Raw genomic sequence first — 8,415 nt, 5'->3', positions numbered from 1 at the left:
TAGGGCAGCTAAGAAAGTTACCATCAGCCACCATGATGGAGCAAGTCTACAGATTTTAGGACTCCAGCCTACTTGTCCCATCTTCTCACTGGCTACTCACCTTTGAAACATCAGTTCCTTAAGTCAAACTCAGTCACATCTCTTGAATTTGTAGTCTAGGGACAGCAGCCCACCTCCTGCACAGTTCTTCATACTTTTTCTCAGTTTGCTGATAACATTCTTCTTCTTTAACCATGGAGTAAAATTATATACACCTCTAGAATGTTTTTCGACTATGATGTATGTATTGATTTCTCTAAGTTCATTAAATTCAGATAGCATCTAAGAGTTACTTAACTCTCAGGATAGATAGTAGCAGCCCCTTACTGCTTTCCGTGTCCCAAGAGGATCTAGTGGAGGGGAAGCTGTGATTGGAATACGTCGTTTGAAAAATGTTTCAAAAGTTGCATTACTAAAATTTTACTCTCAGTGATAAAATGACCTAACTTATTGACAGTATGTGGAGACATAATTTCTTTCTAAGCTTCACTAATTTATGTGAACAGATAATTTACAGGTGGAAATCTAAATATTCGTGGTAAGACAGTAATTAACACAAAAATTAAGTTAGAAGTGAAACTGTCTTATCGATTCTGAATAATTGAAATAGTTTTGTGTGGTGAATATTTAGCATCGTGGATATTATTTCTTTATAATAATCACTAGGGCACAATACTGTTCTTAAATAAAATAAAATCCTGTAGAGATATTTAAATTGAGAATTCCAAAACCTTGTCATCATGTTGCTACTTCATATTTGTGTTATAATATCTCAATAATCCTATCATAGTTTAACTGTGAATTATCAGTGTCTCAGCAAAGATACCTACAGCAGTGCCTTTGGTTTACTTCATACTATCCCATGAGCTTGTCACTCAGGGCTTTAAGCTTTCTTGAGAGGTTTTTTTTTTCCTCCTTTTTCCATTTCTGAAAAAAATCTATTTTTCTTTCATTACTATGCTTATCTAATAGTGCCTGAAGCTATTACATTTGTTTAGAGAAAAACATCAGAAAGAAGATGTCTCAAAAAATACATTTCAGGAGAACATGCTCATGAATTAGGACATTCTCACAACCACATAAATGCAGAGGTAGGAGTTGGTGATTCTTCAATTTTCTAGGCTAAATGTAGAGGAAAGCATAAAAATATATTTAATTAGAGTGGGAAAAGCTTAACAGTTGGTTGGCACATTCTAATTGGTCACATCTTTGGTTTAGTTTTCTGATTGTGTTGCATTTTGCTTTGCTACCATAGGAATTTAAAACACTAGAGCTAAGCAGATGGATGACCTCTCCAGTAAACATTCTTATCACATTATATAGTATATACAATTTCTTCCCAAAGTGATCTCTCAATAGTAATTTTAATAGAAACGTTTTGGGCTGTTTCTTAAAAACATAAGTATTCTAAATATCTTCAGCTAACAATAATTTTGAGGCTCTTAGGATCATAGATGACAAAAAAAGGGAAGAGCATGAATATGAACAATCAATACAGTCAATTTACAGTTTTATGAAAATGGTACTTATGGCCATATGGAATAAAGTCACATCTATAGAGAAGATACATTTTTTTGGCAAAGTCTAGTTTAGCATTTTGTCTACTAGCTGAGCTTTATTATTGCTGATAATAAGAGCCTATTTGGAGAAGCAAAACAGTAGCCAACAATAAGTTCTCAACAGGGAACAGTGTAATTTCTGCTAAATATCAGGATAGAAAGAGCTAAAGTGCCATTCTGTTATTTACAGGCATCTTCCTTAGCCAGAAAGAAGAACACCTGCCTCAGGAAGAATCAGCTACTCTTGATCTTTGGATAAAAATCATAGAAAAAAAAAGTACTGAGTGAATAGCACTGGTAATAAGACAACCCACACTAGAGAAAAGAATGTCTTCTTATTTGAAAAACAGGGAAAATATATGGTAGATTACAGGTTTTAAAATGTCAATAAAACGATTCTTAATGAAATTCTGCTATACCCATAGCCCAGCTGGTATCTGAGAGGCTTCACCCAGCAATTGATGGCAGCAGAGGGCTGGTTCTAGAACACGGTCTACAGAACCAACTATTCAGAACTCATAAAGGTTCTCAGAGACTGAACAACCATAAAAGACCTATTTGGGTCTGAGGTAGTTCCTCTGCATATATGGTATGGCTATGAGGTTTGCTGTGCTTGTTGGACTTTTTTGTTTTGTTTTTCTCAGTTTTTATTAGATACTCTGTATTTACATTTGCGTTTTATCCCTTTCCCCCATCCTGCTCCCATTTCCCTTCCAGCTCTCATTCCCCCTCCCCCACAGTTTGGTTTTACAAAGATGCACTTTCTCCTAATCACCTCTCGACCCTATTGCCTTGGCATGCCACTACATTGGGAAAACATGCCCACCTGGACCAAAAGCCTCTTCATACATTGATGCCAGATACTGCTATCCTCTGCTACAATGCAACTGGAGTCATGAGCCTCTCAATGAGTGCTCAAAAGTTAGTTTTTTAGTCCATGGGAGCTTTGGAGGATTTGGTTGGTTGATAATGTTGTTCTTGCCATGAGGTTGCAACTTCTATCAGCTCCTTCAGTCCTTTCTTTAGCACCCTCATTGGGGTCCCTGTGTTCAGTCTGATGGTTAGCTGCAGTCATGCTCAGCTGTACCTACATGACTCTGACAGAGTCCCTGAGGAGGTATCTCTATCTGGTTCCTGCCATTAAATACTTCGTGCCATCAGCAATAATGCTTGAATTTGGTGACTGTATGTGTGCTGGATCCCAAGGTGAGGCGACTTCTGAATGATCTTTTCTTCAATCCCTGTTTCTCTATTTGACCTTGCATTTCTTCTCATGAGTTTTTTTTTTTTTTTTTTTTTTTTTTTTTTTTTTTTTTTTTTTTTTTTTTTTCTCTTCTAAGAAGGACTGAGGCATTCCCATTTTGGCCTTGCTTCATTTTGAACTTCATAATGTCTGTGAATTGTTAGTTGAGGAGTTAGAGTTATTTAGGGCTAGTATCTGCTTCTCAGTGAGTACATACCACATGTGTTCTTTTGTGACTGTGTTACCTCACTCAGGGTGATAATCTCTAGTTCCATCCATTTGCCTGCAAATTTCATGAAGTCATTGTTTTTAATAGCTGAGTAGTACTCCACTGTGTAAGTGTACCACACATTCTGTATCTATTCCTTTGGTGATGGACATCTGGGTTCTTTCTAGCTTCTGGCCATTAAAAATAAGTCTACTATAAACATGGTAGAGCATTTGTCCTTGTTATATGCTGGATGATCGTTGGGGTATATGCCCAGGACTGGAATAGCTGGAGTTTCAGATAATACTATGTTCAATTTTTTGAGGAACAGTCAGACTGATTTCTAGGGTAGTTGTACCAGCTTACAATCCTACCAACAGTGGAGGAGTATTCCTCTTTCTTCACATCCTTGCTAGCATCTGCTGTCACCTGAGTTTTTGATCTTAGCCATTCTAACTGGTGTGTGATGGAATCTTAGGGTTGTTTTGATTTGCATGTTTGTTGGACTTTCTTAGAATAGTATTGGTTTTGTGTCTGATGATTGTGCCTGTTCTTTGGATCATTTTTTTTCTTCCTGAGTTGGTTCATCAAGCCTTGATGTTCAGTTGATATCCCTAAAGAAAACCTTCTTTTTCCTGAAACAAAAAGAGCTAGGATTGGATGTGGGGGAGAGGAGAAATAGGATAGAGAAACTGGATGGAGAAGACAAAGGGGAATATGTGGTTGGGGGACAATATATTAGGAAACAGTAAGTTTTAAAAATAGAAAGAGAAAAGAAATATGCATTGACTGTATTAGGTTGTTTTACAAAGTCAAGAGGAACTCATGGAAATATATCTATTATATTTTTTATTTGTGAATCAGAAGAGGATGAATCATGGAATCAGCTCTAGTATAAAGAAGAACTGAGTTTCCAATAACACTTAAGAACATCACCATCAGTCCTTGATAAGGTAGCACTTTTTGTTGTCCCATCATAAGAAAATTATTAGTAGTGTTATTGACTTCAAATTAATCATTAGTCTTATGAAATGGGGATTAAGCTACATTTTAAGAACCATCCAACTGAATACAGGTACACCAATGCAGAAACTAGAGAAAAGACTGAAGAAGCTGAAAGGGTCTGAAACAACATGGAAAGAACAAAATTATCAAGTAACCAAACCCACCACAGCTCCCAAGGACTAAAACACCAACCAATGGGTTCACATGAAGAGACCCATAGCTCCAGGTGCATATGCAGCAGAGGATATCATTCTCTGGTATCAATGAGAGAAGAAGACTTTCTTTGGTCCAGCAAATGGTCGTTTTTCTAGTATAGGGAAAACTGAGGTAGGAGAGGGAGGTTGGGAGAGGGAACATCTTCCTGCGGGCAATTGGTGGGGGATGGGGTATGGGATTGGTGGAAAATGGAATAACACCTGAATTGTAAATACAGAGAATGTCCAATAAAAATAATTAAAAAACTAAAGTATAACCAAACCAGAATGGTAAATAACTGTGAATCTCATGAAAAGTGGTTCTTCAAAATAAATAATTGGTCAGGTAATAATCAAGTATTTTTAGTACATAATTAGTAATGTTTAGCTTGTATGAAAAATCAAAATTAAATAATGTTCATACATTTTGAGATCAATAAGACTTTGTGTGTATTCATACATAAAAAATGTTTGTTGATAAATTAATGATTTTGCAGTATGCCTTTAATACCATGGGATACATAGGAAGTTTCTGTTTCTGTTTGTGTTTATAGATTGCCTAGTGGTGTCGCTCCCCACCTCGTCTGGAAAGGAAGACAAGACACTCCGGATTCTTCTCAACAGCCTTTATTCATGAATACCTTGATGTTGAACACGGGAACCAGGAGCGCTGAGCACTCTATTTATCTCCCTCTAAGGGGGAAGGATGATTTGTCCCTCAGGGATTGGTGGAAAGGGGATCACCAAATTAGCATAGTGCCGCCTGGTGCCAAGAGCAGTATTGCACATGTGTAATACATTTGTTTAACACAGTGCAAGCCGGATGTCAGCGCCATCTTAGAGGGCACGGTCGGGGAACTGCTCCCTACATAGTGGTTTGATAAGAACGGGTCCCTTCCAAAATTTACAAGGTGAAAACCTAGTCCCCAGTATAAAAGTAATGATGACTTCTCTTCAAAACTGCCCACCTAGATAAGACAAACTGTTCTGTATTTATTCATCTTTTATAAGATATGCATAGCTTCCTGTGGCTATTTAAAGCCACATGGATCCAGGTCATCTTCTCTTTCTCCATCTTGGTTTCTTCTTTCCTCTTTTCCAATAACAAAATCTCTGCACATGACTTTTTTTTTCACTGCCCAGTCACTGGCCTTGCCTTATTGTAGGCCTGCCCTCAACTGCACACAGCCATCAACCCACATATATCATCTATAAGACCTCCAACTCAGACTCCCAAGGAAGTCTCTGACATTTCTCTTGAGCCTGTCCCATATGGGTAATGCTTTTGCCAATTTCCCATGAGTCAGTTTACCTTAGAGTCCTTGACATGTCCATGGTTATGTAAAAATACACATTCACTCAGCACTTCACTCACTCAGGGCTCCTGCTGCCCCTCCTTCAATCAATATTTATTGCTTTTTCTCCTTTGACTTTCTGTCAGTTGATGATATAACAAGACAATCCTATCAGTTGCTGACACCCTGTTGTTGGACATGTTGACTCTGAGAATGATATAAAGTATGTTCTTCTGCTTTAAAACTTCTATGGTCAGAGTGTTATTTTATATGAACACTCACAAGGGAAGACTGTATATTGTGAGAATAAATGCACAGACTCAAAGATTATTGGTACATGTTTTTAGTAGACTAAGAGATAATTTTTCTTTATGTAATACCTTCCTTGAAAAATCACAAATTTCTGGCTCACCATTGGTGCTCTTGGCTCTTGAGTTATGGATCTTGAGTTATAGATGTTGAGCTGTGAAATCTCTTTTACTCACAAATGAATCTAGAAGTTGTATTTACCAATTGCATCTAACCCAAACTTTTGTGTCTACCTTTTGAATGAAAGCTTATGATCTCTGTCTGCAAGATGGCAAGTAGTCACAGCTTAACAATATTTTGGTATACCATACTACTGTTGCTTATAAAAATCAGGAGCTTCTAAAGTTACTGGAATTACTTGATTTTTAGGGAAAATATTAATTACAACACTTTGCAAATTACCTTTATAATGTAACTCAGTTTAAATAAAATATCTCTTTAAAAGAAAAAGGTGCTACATAAACTCTTCAAATTTTGAAAGGTTCCCTGTGGAAAACCTTTATTTCTAAGGGATTGCTCTGAAATACTCTGAAATTCTTCTTTAGAGGCTCACTGGCAGACACAATCTCTTAAGGCTTAGTGCAGACCTTCCTTGTGTTTCTGTGCAAGCTGAAATCAAATGTCTCAATCTCATTTTCTACTTGTCAGACTTCCTCTATACATAGAAGTTTCTGAGCATTCTGAAAACTAAAGGATTAGGCCATTGAAAAGTAAGATCAGTTAACCAAAAGTCTAACATTACAATTAGTCATATCATAAACCATATATACATATATATCTTGTCTTATATGCTTTTGCATAGACAGGTGAATAAAAATCACTAATTCAGAAGGAGTAAGGACAAAGAAAAGAATTCAAGTGGTTTCTAATTAGCACAACATCATATGTCTTATCAAATCATACTCTTTTACAGCTATTCCTTCTCCATCATCAACTTGGCATATAAAAATATAGCTTAGTGCTGGTGAAATTGTTCAGTGGTTAAAAGTAAAAGCTGCTCTTCCAGGGGACCCAAGTAAAAGTCAAAGCACCCACACACTGTCTCACAACTGTATGTAACTCAGGTTTCACAGAACCAGATATCTTTTCTAGCTTCTGCAGCTGATTACAGGATATGTTGGACAGATCTTCAGTAAAGACAAAATACCCATGCATATAAAATAAAAATGAATCCTTTTAAACTTTGTTCATTTCTGTCTTTATTTCATTATGAAACCCATAAAACCTACAATGTATACAAACATAAGTTAGCTTCTCAGTTTCTTTTGTTTCTGGACACTGAGCCACTAACCTAGTGGTCAGTAAATCAATGATAATTTTCCCCCTAAATGCATGAAGGAGTTGATTCTTACCCATATGAGACAAATATTGTTTTATATTCTATAATTAACTTTGATGGAGAAAAGGTTGGAATTGTTGTGGAATAATTGGCATTTTGGAAAGACCAAAATGAAAAACTAAGCATTTTGTGCACCAATAATATAAGATATTTTTGTTGTTTTAATTTTAACTCTACTTTATACTCCAAGCTGACAGTTTCCTTCTATTAATATTTAGTTCTGTAAACTTTGGAAGAAAAAAATACTCCCCTATGATTACTTCTACTAAAAATAACACACATGCAAATAAGATTATCCATAAAACACATAATAAATCTCATGGATTGAGAATGGCATATATATATATATTTATATATATGTATGTATATATGTATGTATATATATGTTGTGCGCCCAAGTCCGCCGGCCAAAACAGGCGTGCAGCAAAAACAAATTCTTCTGCGCACAACCTTTATTGTACAGCACTCTAAGCAGGGGACTTCTTGAGCAGGAAACTTCTCTCTGAGCAGGGGATCTCTCTAGATGCTTGCCTGGTGGAATCTCCCACAATCTCCTCATGTGGGGGAGAAATGCACTGCTTATATATGTCTAAGAGACTTGTGTTGCTACCTGATTGGTGCATCCTCCTGTAGCTCAATTACATGCCCCGAGATTGGGCTGTGACTTATGTGGTTGCCAAGCAACACGAGGGAAAAGGTTTTTGTAGGCTGAACAATGGGCAGGAAGCTGGCGCCACCTATTGGCGCCAACGGCTTCCTACATATATATTCACTCTGACACACATCTATTTATCATTTATCTATCTATCTATTTATCTCTCTGTCTGTCTGTCCATCTGTCTGCCCGCCCATCCATCCATCCATCCATCCATCTATCTATCTATCTATCTATCTATCTATCTATCTATCTATCTATCTACCTATCTACCCACCCACTGACCTATCAATCCTCCCATCAACCCACTTATCAACCCACCCACCTATCTATCTATCTATCTATCTATCTATCTATCTATCTCTATCTCTATCTATCTATCTATCTATCTATCTATCTATCTATCTATCATCTATCTATAAATACAACAAGCTTGCCAACAAGAAACACAGTGTGCTCATTTTGTCATGTTTTCATCAACCAGCCATCAGTGTGCCTATGGTTATGGGGGATCCCAGGTAGGAAAGCACTGGTGTGTGGCATGACAGGCTGCCACTGATAGTACAGAT

The sequence above is a fragment of the Micromys minutus genome, assembly GCF_963924665.1.
Source record: "Micromys minutus genome assembly, chromosome: 1".
Taxonomy (NCBI): domain Eukaryota; kingdom Metazoa; phylum Chordata; class Mammalia; order Rodentia; family Muridae; genus Micromys; species Micromys minutus.
The sequence above is the reverse complement of the archived record's forward strand: the minus strand, read 5'-3'. Positions refer to the sequence as shown.